The sequence below is a fragment of the Xyrauchen texanus genome, chromosome 15 (genome assembly GCF_025860055.1).
Source record: "Xyrauchen texanus isolate HMW12.3.18 chromosome 15, RBS_HiC_50CHRs, whole genome shotgun sequence".
In the NCBI taxonomy this organism is placed as follows: domain Eukaryota; kingdom Metazoa; phylum Chordata; class Actinopteri; order Cypriniformes; family Catostomidae; genus Xyrauchen; species Xyrauchen texanus.
In genome coordinates this window covers 40,042,510-40,055,285 of record NC_068290.1, presented here as the reverse complement: position 1 = coordinate 40,055,285, position 12,776 = coordinate 40,042,510, and positions in this window count along the sequence as shown.

Below are 12,776 nucleotides of genomic sequence, written 5' to 3'. Positions count from 1 at the left end.
TGGAGCAGACTCAGGTGTGGCTGTGACATGGCATGGAGCAGACTGAAGCGTTGCTGTGACATAGCATGGAGCAGGCTGAGGTGTTGCTGTGACATGGCATGGAGCAGACTCAGCCGTGGCTGTGACATGGCATGGAGCAGGCTGAGGTTTTGCTGTGACATGGCATGGAGCAGACTCAGCCGTGGCTGTGACATGGCATGGAACAGACTCAGCCGTGGCTGTGACATGACATGGAGCAGACACAGGTGTGGCTGTGACATGGCATGGAGCAGACTGAAGCATTGCTGTGACATAGCATGGAGCAGGCTGAGGTGTTGCTGTGACATGGCATGGAGCAGACTCAGCCGTGGCTGTGACATGGCATGGAGCAGACTCAGCCGTGGCTGTGACATGGCATGGAGCAGACTCAGCCGTGGCTGTGACATGACATGGAGCAGACTCAGGCGTGGCTGTGACATGACATGGAGCTGGCTGAGGCGTTGCTGTGACATGGCATGGAGCAGACTCAGGTGTGGCTGCAACATTGCATGAAGCAGACTCAGGCGTAGCTGTGATATGGCATGGAGCAGACTCTGGCATGGCTGTGACATGGTATGGAGCAGACTCAGGGTCCGGGGCAGAAGATGGCGCAAGCTCGTCGACCATGACGTGGGACCCTGGCTTGTCGACCATGACATGAGACCCTGGCTCGTTGACCATGATGTGGGACCCTGGCTCGTCGACCATGACATGGAAGCTGACCATGACTTGGGACCCTGGCTCGTCGACCATGATGTGGGACCCTGGCTCGTCGACCATGATGTGGAAGCTGACCATGACGTGGGACCCTGGCTCGTCGACCATGACGTGGGACCCTGGCTCATTGACTGTGACGTGGGACGCTGGCTCGGCGGCCGTGACATGGGACTCTGTCTCGATGGCCGTAACATGGGACTCTGGCTTGGTGGTCGTGACGTGGGACTCTGGATTGGTTGTCGTGACGTTGGACTCTGACTGGTTATCCACCTCCCTCACAGTGAAAGGTGAACAGCTTATCAGCATGGCAAGGTCGATATACTGAGTCAGGCTGTAGGTACTCCAACCATCAGGCATCAGGGAGGAGACCAGCTCATTCAGCCCAAAATGGGAACAATCCTTGAGGGCAATCTAATTTAAGTCGACTGTGCAGGCCAGAGCGCAGAAGTCCTCTACATATTCCTCCAGAGGATGATTCCCGTGATGTAAATGAAGAAGATGAACTGCTGGGTTCATTTTGTGGTCAAGTATTCTGTAACGATGCTGACAATGACAGGCAGATGATGATGATGAAGTGTAGAACCCAAGTGCAGTTTAATACAAACGTGAAATCCAAACATGAACAAAACATAAACATGAACCTGACTTGACTTAGCTAGACTTGACATAACTTGACTTGACTTCCAAAAAACGTTACAACAAACAAAACCTCACACTGATTAATGATTGTTGAGAGCCGGCTCGCATATCAGACGATCTATTTATAAAAATATATTAAAGATTAAGATATGAAAAATCAAGCGTTTTAAATTAATAGAAATAACTAATTCTAAGAATGATAAAAGAAATAATATAACATAGGCCTAAATGCTCAAGCGCACACATTCGTTAACAGCCTAACCTATTGTTCCTGTCAATCAGACACGCAGTGTCAACCAATGAACTAAAGATGTGTGAGGGAGGGTGGAGCCAACTCACTCACAGACAGTCACTCACTTAGCAGCCGAGGAGATAGAGCAGCTGAGGAGAGAGTGGAAGGACAGCTGTGAGCTCCCTTAATAGGTGCACTGTAAGTCGCTTTGTATAAAAGTGTCTGCCAAATGCATAAATGTAAATGTATATAATGCTAATAATGAATATGCACTGCTAAAGGATTATAAACTAATAACCAAAAGGAATGTACTGAAATAAACAACAAAATAAATGAATTGAATACAGAATGGATAAATGCAATGTTGTTGAACTGAATATAGCAATGGGTGAGAATTGTATGGGAATGCTCCTTATGGGAAACCACCTAATGGCTCTGGCAAAATGGTGATGAATAATGCTTATTTATATTAAACAAATAATATACCTATTATTTGTAACAAGCTGACCCTAGGTAACTGTTATCTAAGCAAGTTAGAAAAACATATGCTGCAGGTATAAACTAATGCCAAGGTCTCTAGAAAGAGGTTTGGTAAGTTTATATTTACGTTCCACACAGTCGGGTGGTCAGTCTGGCAGTAGAGACGTTTTTCACTGGTAATATGCAGTGCAGTGGAAAGGGCGCAGAGTTGCGATCCAGTAGTCGTTGTCATGCTGGGCTGGAGGATTGCTGAACTTGAGTTGCGCCAAGAGAGTCCTTAAAGAGTGGACTGGGCAGCTGGGTCAGTTGAATCTGCTGAGGCTGGCTGCGTCACTGAGGAGCCGTGTGGGACAGGCAATGTCTGCCAATGCAGAGGACCTTTATGGACTGGGCTGCGCTGCTGTAGGAGCCATAAGGGTCAGATAAGGTCCCTCAATGCTGGGGCCCTTTTTCAGCTGGAGTGCAGCTGAAAGCAATATAAAAGGTTTTTCTCGCAAAAGCATATCCTCTACTATCTTGTAGTCTCTTTCTTCGTCAGGTCAGAAACTCAGGATGTGGTGTGTCTGTTGGTGTCTCCTTCCCTGTCGAGATGGAAATGCACAACAAGGGTGTGTCTACCCGGGGGACATATTTATCCCTTTCTGATGAGGAGATTGAAATCTGGCGCCTTTCCGATCCTGGAGTGTGATTGGCCACTGGTGTCTGAAGTAGCCACGGTGTTTGCATAGCATACAGTACAGTGTTAAAACAGTGTCTTTAACGTTTTACCCATGCATTAAATACCTCTTTCAAATTATTAAAGGCATCGTATGGAACAGATAGAGACTAAACACGATAAGAAACGGTTAAGTCATCATTCATGAATTGTTTATCTGTTAATAGGTCTGTTCCATGAACTGTTGTGTTAACAGTCAACAATCATTAACATAAACTGTGTGTGGCAGCGGGTGCGTGGTCAAGCACCCGTCCGGGAGAGAAAAGCGTTAAGGGCGCTCACACCTGAGCTAAATTATGTCTAACACCTGTCTCTAATTGCAGTAGCATGAGGAGAGCAGCATAAAAAGCAGCAGCAACAGAGCCCCGGGAGAGAGAACTGGACTACGAGCAATAAATGTGTGATGTCTTGTCTTGGAAACTGACGCTGTTCCAACCCTTCCTTAGTGGAAAACGTTACACTGGTGCCGAAACCCGGGAAAAGAACAAATTTTTTTTTTCCCAAGCTATGGAAAACAGTCGCCCCATAGAGTCCCTCCAGTCCCTCGCTACACTCCATCAGAGCCACCAACAATCCCTGCTTGAGCTCCGGCAAGACCAGGATCGTTGGTTCTTCGAGATCATGCGGGCTCAAGCAGAGGACCGGCTCGCCAGCCGCAGCCGCGACCCTGGACACCCGCGCCACACTGCCCCCACCCGCATTACAGAAGATGGGGCCAGCAGATGATCCAGAGGCATTCATCGATTTGTTTGAACGTACGGCGGAAATTTGGGGTTGGCCACAAGACCAGTGGGCAGCCCGCCTAGTCCCTCTCTTGTCCGGGGAAGCACAACTCGCGGCGCAACAACTTCCGGCAACAAGCCTCCTGGCCTATGCAGACCTGAGGAAAGCCATCCTGCAACGGGTTGGTCGGAGCCCGGAAGAAAATCGGCAGCTCTTCCGGGCTATGAAACTGGATAAGTCCGACCGCCCGTTTGCGTTCGCCCAGAGGCTCCGTGATGCCTGTCGGAGGTGGCTACTTGCGGGGGACCGCGACGTCGAGGGACTTGTCGATCAGGTGGTACTGGAGCAGTTTGTTCAGCGCTTGCCCAGGAGAACGGCGGAGTGGGTCCAGTGCCACCGCCCGGCATCGCTGGAGGAGGCCGTTCGTCTTGCGGAGGACTACATGGCGGCGATTCCGAGAGCGGATGAGCTCTCTCTCTCTCTCTCTCTCTCCCCTTCCCCTGTGTCTTCCCCTGTTTTTTTCCCCTCCCCTGTGCCCTCTCGCTCTGCTCTCTCCCCAGGGCCCGTTCCTGCCCCGCGCAGGCATGGAGGATTCCCGAGACTAACTTCCCGACCGTGGGAGAACCCGCCTACCCCTTCTCCATCCTTCAGCCGCTCTCCTCCTCAGGTGGGGGCGCCCGCCAGCACGGGTGCGGCTGTGGCGCCTGGGCCGGCCTGCTGGAGGTGTGGAGACCCGGACCACTTCTGGGATCAGTGTCCGCTGATGGAGGTGGGGATGGTGGTGCGGGTCTCCGATGTCCCGCAGGCTGCCCCCGATCGGGCTGGAGCATACCGGATTCCGGTAAGGATACAGGGGGGTACATACCAAGCATTGTTGGATACAGGCTGTAACCAGACCACCATCCACCAACGCTTGGTTCAACCCAGGGCTTTGGGCTCAGCTAAACGGGTGAGGGTGAGGTGTGTGCACGGGGATGTTCACAAGTATCCCATGGTGACTTTGGCGATCAAATTCCGGGGAGAAAAACATAGTGTGGAGGCAGCGGTTAGTTCCCACCTCACCCATCCGCTAATCTTGGGTACTGATTGGCCGAATTTTAGAAATTTATTGGAGGGAGTTTGTGCGGATGGGTCCTGCATGAAAGTGAAGAGATGTGTGATGCTTTGGCGGGGGAGGCGGAGCCGGGGCCGTCCTCGGCTGCTCCGAATGACGAGGGAAGGGGCGAGGTTGTCGCCCCTCCTCTCAGGGAATTCCCGGAGGGGGACTTCACCTTGGAGCAGTCTCGGGATGAAACCCTTAAGCACGCTTTTGACCAAGTGAGAGTAATCGATGGTCAACAACTCCGGCCGGGCGTTGCCGTTTCATATCCATATTTTTCGGTTATTAAAGATCGGTTGTACAGAGTGACGCAGGCGCTCAAACAAAGGAGGAGGTGACACAATTGTTGATTCCACGGAGCCGCCGGGAAATGGTTTTCCAGGCGGCTCACTATAATCCTATGGCCGGTCACCTAGGGGCATTGGTGGCGACGTCCGCAGGTGGTGTGCGGCATGCCGCGAATGTCAGCTGGTAAACCCACCGGCCACCCCAAAAGCGCCTTTGCGCCCCCTTCCATTGATCGAGGTTCCCTTCGAGAGAATTGGAATGGACCTCGTCGGGCCATTAGAACGGACGGCACGCGGACATCGCTTTGTGTTAGTCCTGGTGGATTACGCAACGCGATATCCGGAAGCAGTGCCTTTGAGCAACATCTCAGCACGTAGTGTTGCCGGGGCACTCTTCAAGATAATCTCCCGGGTGGGGGTTCCGAAAGAAATCCTCACCGACTAAGGCACTACTTTTATGTCACGAACACTTCGCGAACTTTACGAACTCTTGGACATTAAATCGATTCGCACTAGCGTGTACCATCCTCAGACAGATGGACTGGTGGAACGATTTAATAAGACGCTCAAAAATATGATTCGTAAATTCGTACACGAATGACAGCTGTATGACAGGGGTGCTCAACTATGGGAATTTGCACCGGGAGATAAAGTGCTTGTATTACTCCCAACGTCGAGCTCGAAATTACTCGCCAAGTGGCAAGGACCCTTTGAGGTCACACGCCGAGTAGGGGATCTCGATTATGAGGTTAAACGTACCGATAGAGGGGGCGCGCGTCAAATATATCACCTCAACCTCCTGAAATTGTGGAGAGAAGAGGTGCCCTCTGTGACGTTGGCAACGGTAGTTCTGGAGAGGGCGGAGCTCGGACCGGAGGTAAACAAAGCCTGCAATCCTAACACCCTGGTTCCTTGTGGAGACCACCTCTCACTGCGCCAACTCGCAGAGGTTTCCGAACTACAAAAGGAGTTTGCAGACGTGTTTTCTCTTCTACCGGGCCGCACAAACATCATACAACACCACATCGAGACCGAGCCGGGCGTGGTGGTACGTTGCCGCCCCTATCGCTTGCCTGAACATAAAAAGAAAGTAGTTCGGGAAGAATTGGACGCGATGCTTGAGATGGGAGTAATAGAAGAATCCCACAGCGATTGGTCCAGCCCGGTCGTCCTTGTTCCCAAGAGCGACGGGTCTGTACGTTTCTGTGTGGATTATAGAAAAGTCAACACGGTGTCTAAATTTGACGCATACCCAATGCCCAGTGTTGATGAACTGCTCAATCGGTTAGGTACTGCTCGGTTTTATTCGACCTTGGATCTAACGAAGGGTTATTGGCAGATGCCCTTGACACCAATATCCTGTGAAAAAACGGCCTTCACCACGCCGTTTGGATTACACCAATTCGTGACGCTTCCTTTTGGTTTGTTCGGGGCACCAGCCATGTTTCAGCGTCTCATGGATAGGATCCTCAGACCGCATACTGCTTACGCCGCTGCCTATCTAGACGATATCATCATTTATAGCAATGATTGGCAGCGGCACATGCAACATCTGAGGGCCGTCCTGAGATCGCTGCAGCGGCGGGCTCACGGCAAACCCGAAAAAGTCGCGTGGTTGGGCGTGTGGAGGTACGGTATCTGGGGTTCCACTTGGGTCATGGCCAGGTGCGTCCCCAAATTGACAAGACCGCGGCGATTGCGACTTGCCCTAAACCCAAGACCAAAAAGGGGGTGAGGCAGTTCCTGGGGCTGGCTGGCTATTACAGAAGATTTGTGCCTAATTATTCGGATGTCACCAGCCCGCTGACTGACCTCACTAAAAAGGGGGCTCCAGATCCGGTCCAATGGTCGGAGCAGTGCCAACAGGCGTTTACACAGATTAAAGCTGCACTTTGTGGGGGGGCCGCTTTTGCATGCACCTGACTTCTCTCTCCTTTTTTTTTGCAGACGGACGCTTCAGACAGAGGGCTGGGGGCCGTATTCTCGCAGCTGGTGGAGGGAGAGGAGCGCCCGGTGCTGTACATTAGCCGGAAGCTCTCCTTGAGGGAGACTAAGTATAGCACCGTAGAAAAGGAGTGTCTGGCCATCAAGTGGGCGGTCCTCACCCTCCGATACTACCTGCTGGGGCGGGCCTTCACCCTCTGCTCGGATCATGCCCCACTGCAGTGGCTCCACCGCATGAAAGATACTAACGCCCGGATCACCCGTTGGTATCTGGCCCTCCAGCCTTTTAAGTTCAAGGTGGTCCACAGACTGGGGTGCAGATGGCTGCCGCTGACTTCCTCTCCAGAAATGGGGGGGAGTGGTAGGCAGGTCGGATGACACCCCGGCCTGAGTCGGGCGGTGGGGGTATGTGGCAGTGGGGGCGTGGTCAAGCGCCCGTCCGGGAGAGAAAAGCGGTAAGGGTGCTCACACCTGAGCTAAATTATGTCTAACACCTGACTCTAATTGCAGTAGCATGAGGAGAGCGGCATAAAAAGCAGCAGCAACAGAGCCCCGGGAGAGAGAACCAGACTACGAGCAATAAATGTGTGATGTCTTGTCTTGTGTTGTGATTTTTAAAACATTAAAAAGAAGCTTTACCTTGGAAACTGACGCTGTTCCGACCCTTCCTTAGTGGAAAACGTTACACTGTGCTTTGCAGGAAGATGGAGTGGATGTGATGCAGTTTATATTCATTTAAGGCCACCAAACATAGGAATGAATAGATCTCTGTCACCCTCCACTGCTGCTGCATCCAGCAGGTCCTAATGGAATTTTTAAGGCAGTTCTTGCATAAACCTTAGGAATGAGTTTGATGAGTTAAAGTCAACCTGTAGTCCAATACGAAGTCCTCTCCTTGGTGGTGGTGGGTGTAGAAGGTCCCCCTTCCTGCCTTGTAAGAGGTGTCTGGCTGTTGTCTTAGCAGCTTATCTGATGTTGCTGAACATTTGTTTATGTTCATTCACCAAGGATCCAATCACAGTGTGGCACATCTTCTTCCACACCGGTAGTTAGAGAGGGGTCCTGCCATAAACTGGTCACTGGAATGCCATCTTAACTGATGTTCACCACAGCCTTATGCAATTTAAAATTTTACATCGATTCTGTTGGACCCTCTCTAAATTGTATAGGCTTGGTCTTAAAAACACACCCACCTTCTGGTCAGAGGATGGAGACACAACCCATATATTTTGGTGGTGTGTTAAGATCCAAGAATTTTAGTTGAAGGTTCAGAGTTTTGTGGTTCACTCTGGTTTCATTTTGCCCCAGACTCTGTATTTTGGGCGATGGATTGGTCATCGATGTAGAGAATAGACACATAAAGTGTTGAGTCCTAACCAGTGTCATGATTGCCATACAGATAGTTTTAAGGGGATGGTGGTCAGTTGGAGTGCCCTCATTTCAGGAGTGATGCTTGGAGATGGGGAGGGTGGCGGCCTTTGAAGAAGGGTTATTTAGAAGACTGGGGAAATTGGACTTGTTTATGAGGAAATGGGGCGGATATCTGGCGTTTCTGGTGGGCTCTCAGGGAGGGGCATTGGAGAGAGAGGTGTAGTTGTCAGAATGTGTGATTATTATTATTTGTTTTGTTTTTTGTGTGTGTTTGTCTATAATCATGTATGACCACTGGGATGTTGTTGGGGGCCAGGGTGGGGTTGGGGATTGGGAGGGGTAATAGTGGCGGTTAATTGTTGATTCTATGTATATATGTTTTGTTTTTCTGTGTTTAATATGTGAATCAATAAAAATTGTTAATCAGGAAAAAAAATATTAAACATCAATTGTAATATTAGTTACTTATATGTAATATGTTGTATATGCTACTTAGAATTTCGAAGTCTATTGACAGAAAAGTATTTATGTAAGAAATTAACACAAATCTATAAAATGTAATACATTTAAATAATCTATGTGCAGGCCTGTATTGCTGAATGTAGGATGTAGTGGAATGAGACCTGGCATCAGCCTGCTGGAGGCACTCCACTATATTAGTGCCAACCTATAAAAAGACAGACTTGTCTTAAAAGGTTAAACAAAGAAAGATATCAAGCCCAAATGTTAGCAATTTAGCAGTTATCAGAAATAAAAACATGGTTCATAAATGTGTCTGTGCAATAAAAGGTCGAGCTTTGCACTAGTTTGTGACTTTTCACACAAGTGTTTGCCTCACTGAAGACATTTTTTAAAGTACAAAGCAGCAATAAATAAACAAATTTATACAACATTGAGTGTCTCATAATTCTGTTTTATTCATTAATGAGACTTCAGTTCTTTAATTTAAGCTTACATCAAACATCCCAGCACGTTCAACGAATGCTCTTTAATACTTTCTGCAATGAATGAAGCAATGCCCAATTATTTTTCTACTCTGAAAATTAAAATATATGTTTTCAGTGTTTACCATGCATACACACCAACGCTTTGCACAGCTCCGCATGATGCTTGTGTTGAGTGGTATGTTGAAGCGTTGAAGCCCATGACACGAATTATGTAAAATGGCCTTCATGTTGAAAAGTCATCCGTCGACGCACCACTACCGTCTGGTGTAGACAATGTGTTAAAGGCGTTAAATGAATCTTTTGGATTCAAAATGGAGAAATTTTGTAGAAAGGAGACGTTTGTATCACTTTATATTCAGAAAAAGTGAATAACAAACGTATTCACGTTCTAGTGGGCATTATAGGCTAGCAAAGCCTGAGCCAACGAAGCTATCATTATGTTATGTCATATTAGCTGTCCTGTTCTTATTATGGAATGGTATCTTTGAATTTTCTAATAAACAGTTATTTTATAGAATAAAACACTATACAAATCTTATTTCACCAACTCAATCCACTAATTTGTCTGCACTGAGAACCGCTAACTCTTGAAGATGATCCAAAAAGACTGCAACAGGTAACTCAGTGGCTGGGTTTTTGTAACGTAGCAGCTGGGTTGTTGATTGAGGTGCTAATGTCAGTGAACTAGCCCAGTGGCTGAGTAACACAACAACCCAACACTGAGAAAAGAACCCAATAGCGTTTGCTTAATTTTTCTAATCTGAATAAGTAACAATGTTACATGTATTCTGTTACAGCCCAACCCTTGTAAGTCATTGTAATGCTGGGTGATTTGGAGTGGAAGAGAGGAAACACCGGAGTAGAATCATTAAATCTTTTAATTTAAATCACTGGAGTGGAACAAATGCTGGAGTATATAAAACACTGGGGTAGAACAAACCATAAAGCTTAAAATCACAAATGAACAACATTCTTGTTTGTGTTGGCATTAAAAGAACGGCACTATTGGTATGTGTATTCCCTTCTCTATGATGCCAATTTTCATTTTGATAAATCTGAATGGTGATATAAGACATTGTCATGCATGCCAACATTCCCAAGATATCAATTGCATTACATTGATATTATATTTCCTAAGCGATTTACACTCATCTAAAGAGTTAAATCAAATAAAGTCAATAATTATTTTTTCATAATTAGCTATAGAAAGTTGTGTGATCAAACATTGCCTAGCTGACCAAAGAAAACTCTTTTTTTAATCCCTTGTTCTGTTCAAACAACAATTGTTCTCAGCATGTATGTTAAAACTGTGCCGGTGGAAAGCAAAAGCTTCAATCTGAACTCTGTTTGAGTATTTTAAAAACCTGGTAATGATGTCAGTCAGTGGATGTGACTTGACAACCAAATGTAACTGAGGCTACACAACAGTTAAAAGTTTTAACTTAAAACAGTTAACAGTTAAAACGTTGCATTTACAGTATGTCTGTGGAATTGAGTGTTTATTGCCTACAGCTGCAAAGCTAACAGAGGGCTTATCCCATGCAAACCAATTAAGCGCGCACTTTACATAACATAAGGCACTCACCTTTCTTGGAAAAGAATGTGGTTATTCTCTGGGCCCCTTCTGTCCTCACTGCCTCTCTCGCTTGTCCTGGCATTTTTGATGACCAAATTAGTTTTTTCCTGACATTTTCTTCTATGCAATGCATATTATATGATAATGATGATGATGAAGATGATGATGATGATAATCTTTGGCTCCGTCAAAGTGATGCAGTCATGCACAGGTTAAAATAATATAGCACACATTTTGTTGTTGTTTTATTTATGTTTGCTAGTTATAATTATGATTTGACATATTATGCATATTATGCATTTTACAGTCACAGCAAAGTGGCCAAAAAGTGATAAAAATGGCTGTGGGCCACTCAGTATCAAGTATGTTCCAACAAACAAATCACCCCAAATGAAACTCCACTTAATGCCTTTGACCTAGACTGAAATGTCAACCCATCAACAGAATCAGATTTTTGAAAGAATGCCAGAATCCGTGTGAGCTAGTTTCCTCCTCCACCTCCTTCAGGCTTCCTTACATGCTTCTTATATGATTACATGAGGAGTGTGTGCCATACGGCACGCTTCTCCTTTCTGAATCAGATGAGCGGTTTGGCCTTGGGTGCTAGTCATACATTCCATAATCCTTGAGGATTAAGAGAGCCTCTTCAGCGTTTGAGTGTGCAACATTTAAAATAGAATGTTTGAGCAAACATTGGCCGTAAACAAAGCTCTCCAATCACCACTTCACCAAACACAAACAAGGTTACACTTCAGCTGTTGGCGCAATGAAGAGAACATTCATGCATATCAAGAAAGATCAAAATGGGGGCCTGGGTAGCTCAGCGAGTATTGACGCTGACTACAACCCCTGGAGTCACAAGTTCGAATCCAGGGTGTGTTGAGTGACACCAGCCAGGTCTTCTAAGCAACCAAATATGCCCGGTTGCTAGGGAGGGTAGAGTCGCATGGGGTAACATTGTCGTGGTCAAGATTAGGGGTTCTCGCTCTCAGTGGGGCACATGGTAAATTGTGCGTGGATGCCTTGGAGGGTAGCATGATATCCACATTCTGCGAGTCTGCGCAGTGTCGTGCACAGTGAGCCACGTGATAAGATGCGCAGTTTGAAGTGGAGGCAACTGAGACTTGTGCTCCCCCACCCAGATTGAAGTTAGTAAACGCTCCACCACGAGGACCTACTAAGAAGTGGGAATTGGGCATTCCAAATTGGGAGAAATGGGGATAAAAAATACAAAAATATCAAAATTGCTCATGAGGGTAGCCCTACATCACAGACAGATGTGAAGATGTGTAATTTCTGATTATTATGTTCATTGTTTTAAGCACTATTTAATCTGTTTTATATTACTGTGCTTGCATGTAGTCTGTTTATGTCATTTTCATTGGCTGGGTTCAAAAGCTGATGAAATTTGCATATGGCAGTATACAGAAGTAGGGAGGTTATTGCATTGGTCATGCAAGCACATCACAAGTATCCACCGGTGTGTGTTTGCTGGTATGTAGCACCCCCTTCTTTTATGGGCATGTCTCTGTGTGGTCTGCCTCCCTGGTGGTCAGTCCAAATATTCTTGCTCTTTGGTTTACTAATATCTTGTTGATATTATGAACTGAAACTTATTTGAATGAATTTTGAGGCATTTTATTTTTTACTTTCAATTAAGTACACTAAAGTACTTGGGTTATACATTTCTAAAAACAAAAATATGTAGAATACATGAACACATGAATTATGTTCATGCATGTGTGTATATATTGGTGGTTGGTTTGGCTAGGTTCTACAGGATGCATGTCTATTCAAACACAAATTCAGTTTTTCCATTTATCAATCCCATTTTCAGTTCAGCATCATATTAACATTCCATTATGTTGTTGTTATCAGGAGTTGAAGTTAAGAGTCCTTGAAAATTATTGAAAGCTATTGGAGTTGAAGACTTGGAAGTCATTGACATGCAAGAATTGTTGGAAGGAAGGCTTGGAAGTAATTACATTGTCTACATCAATAGGAAAAGGAATACAATAAATAATAAAA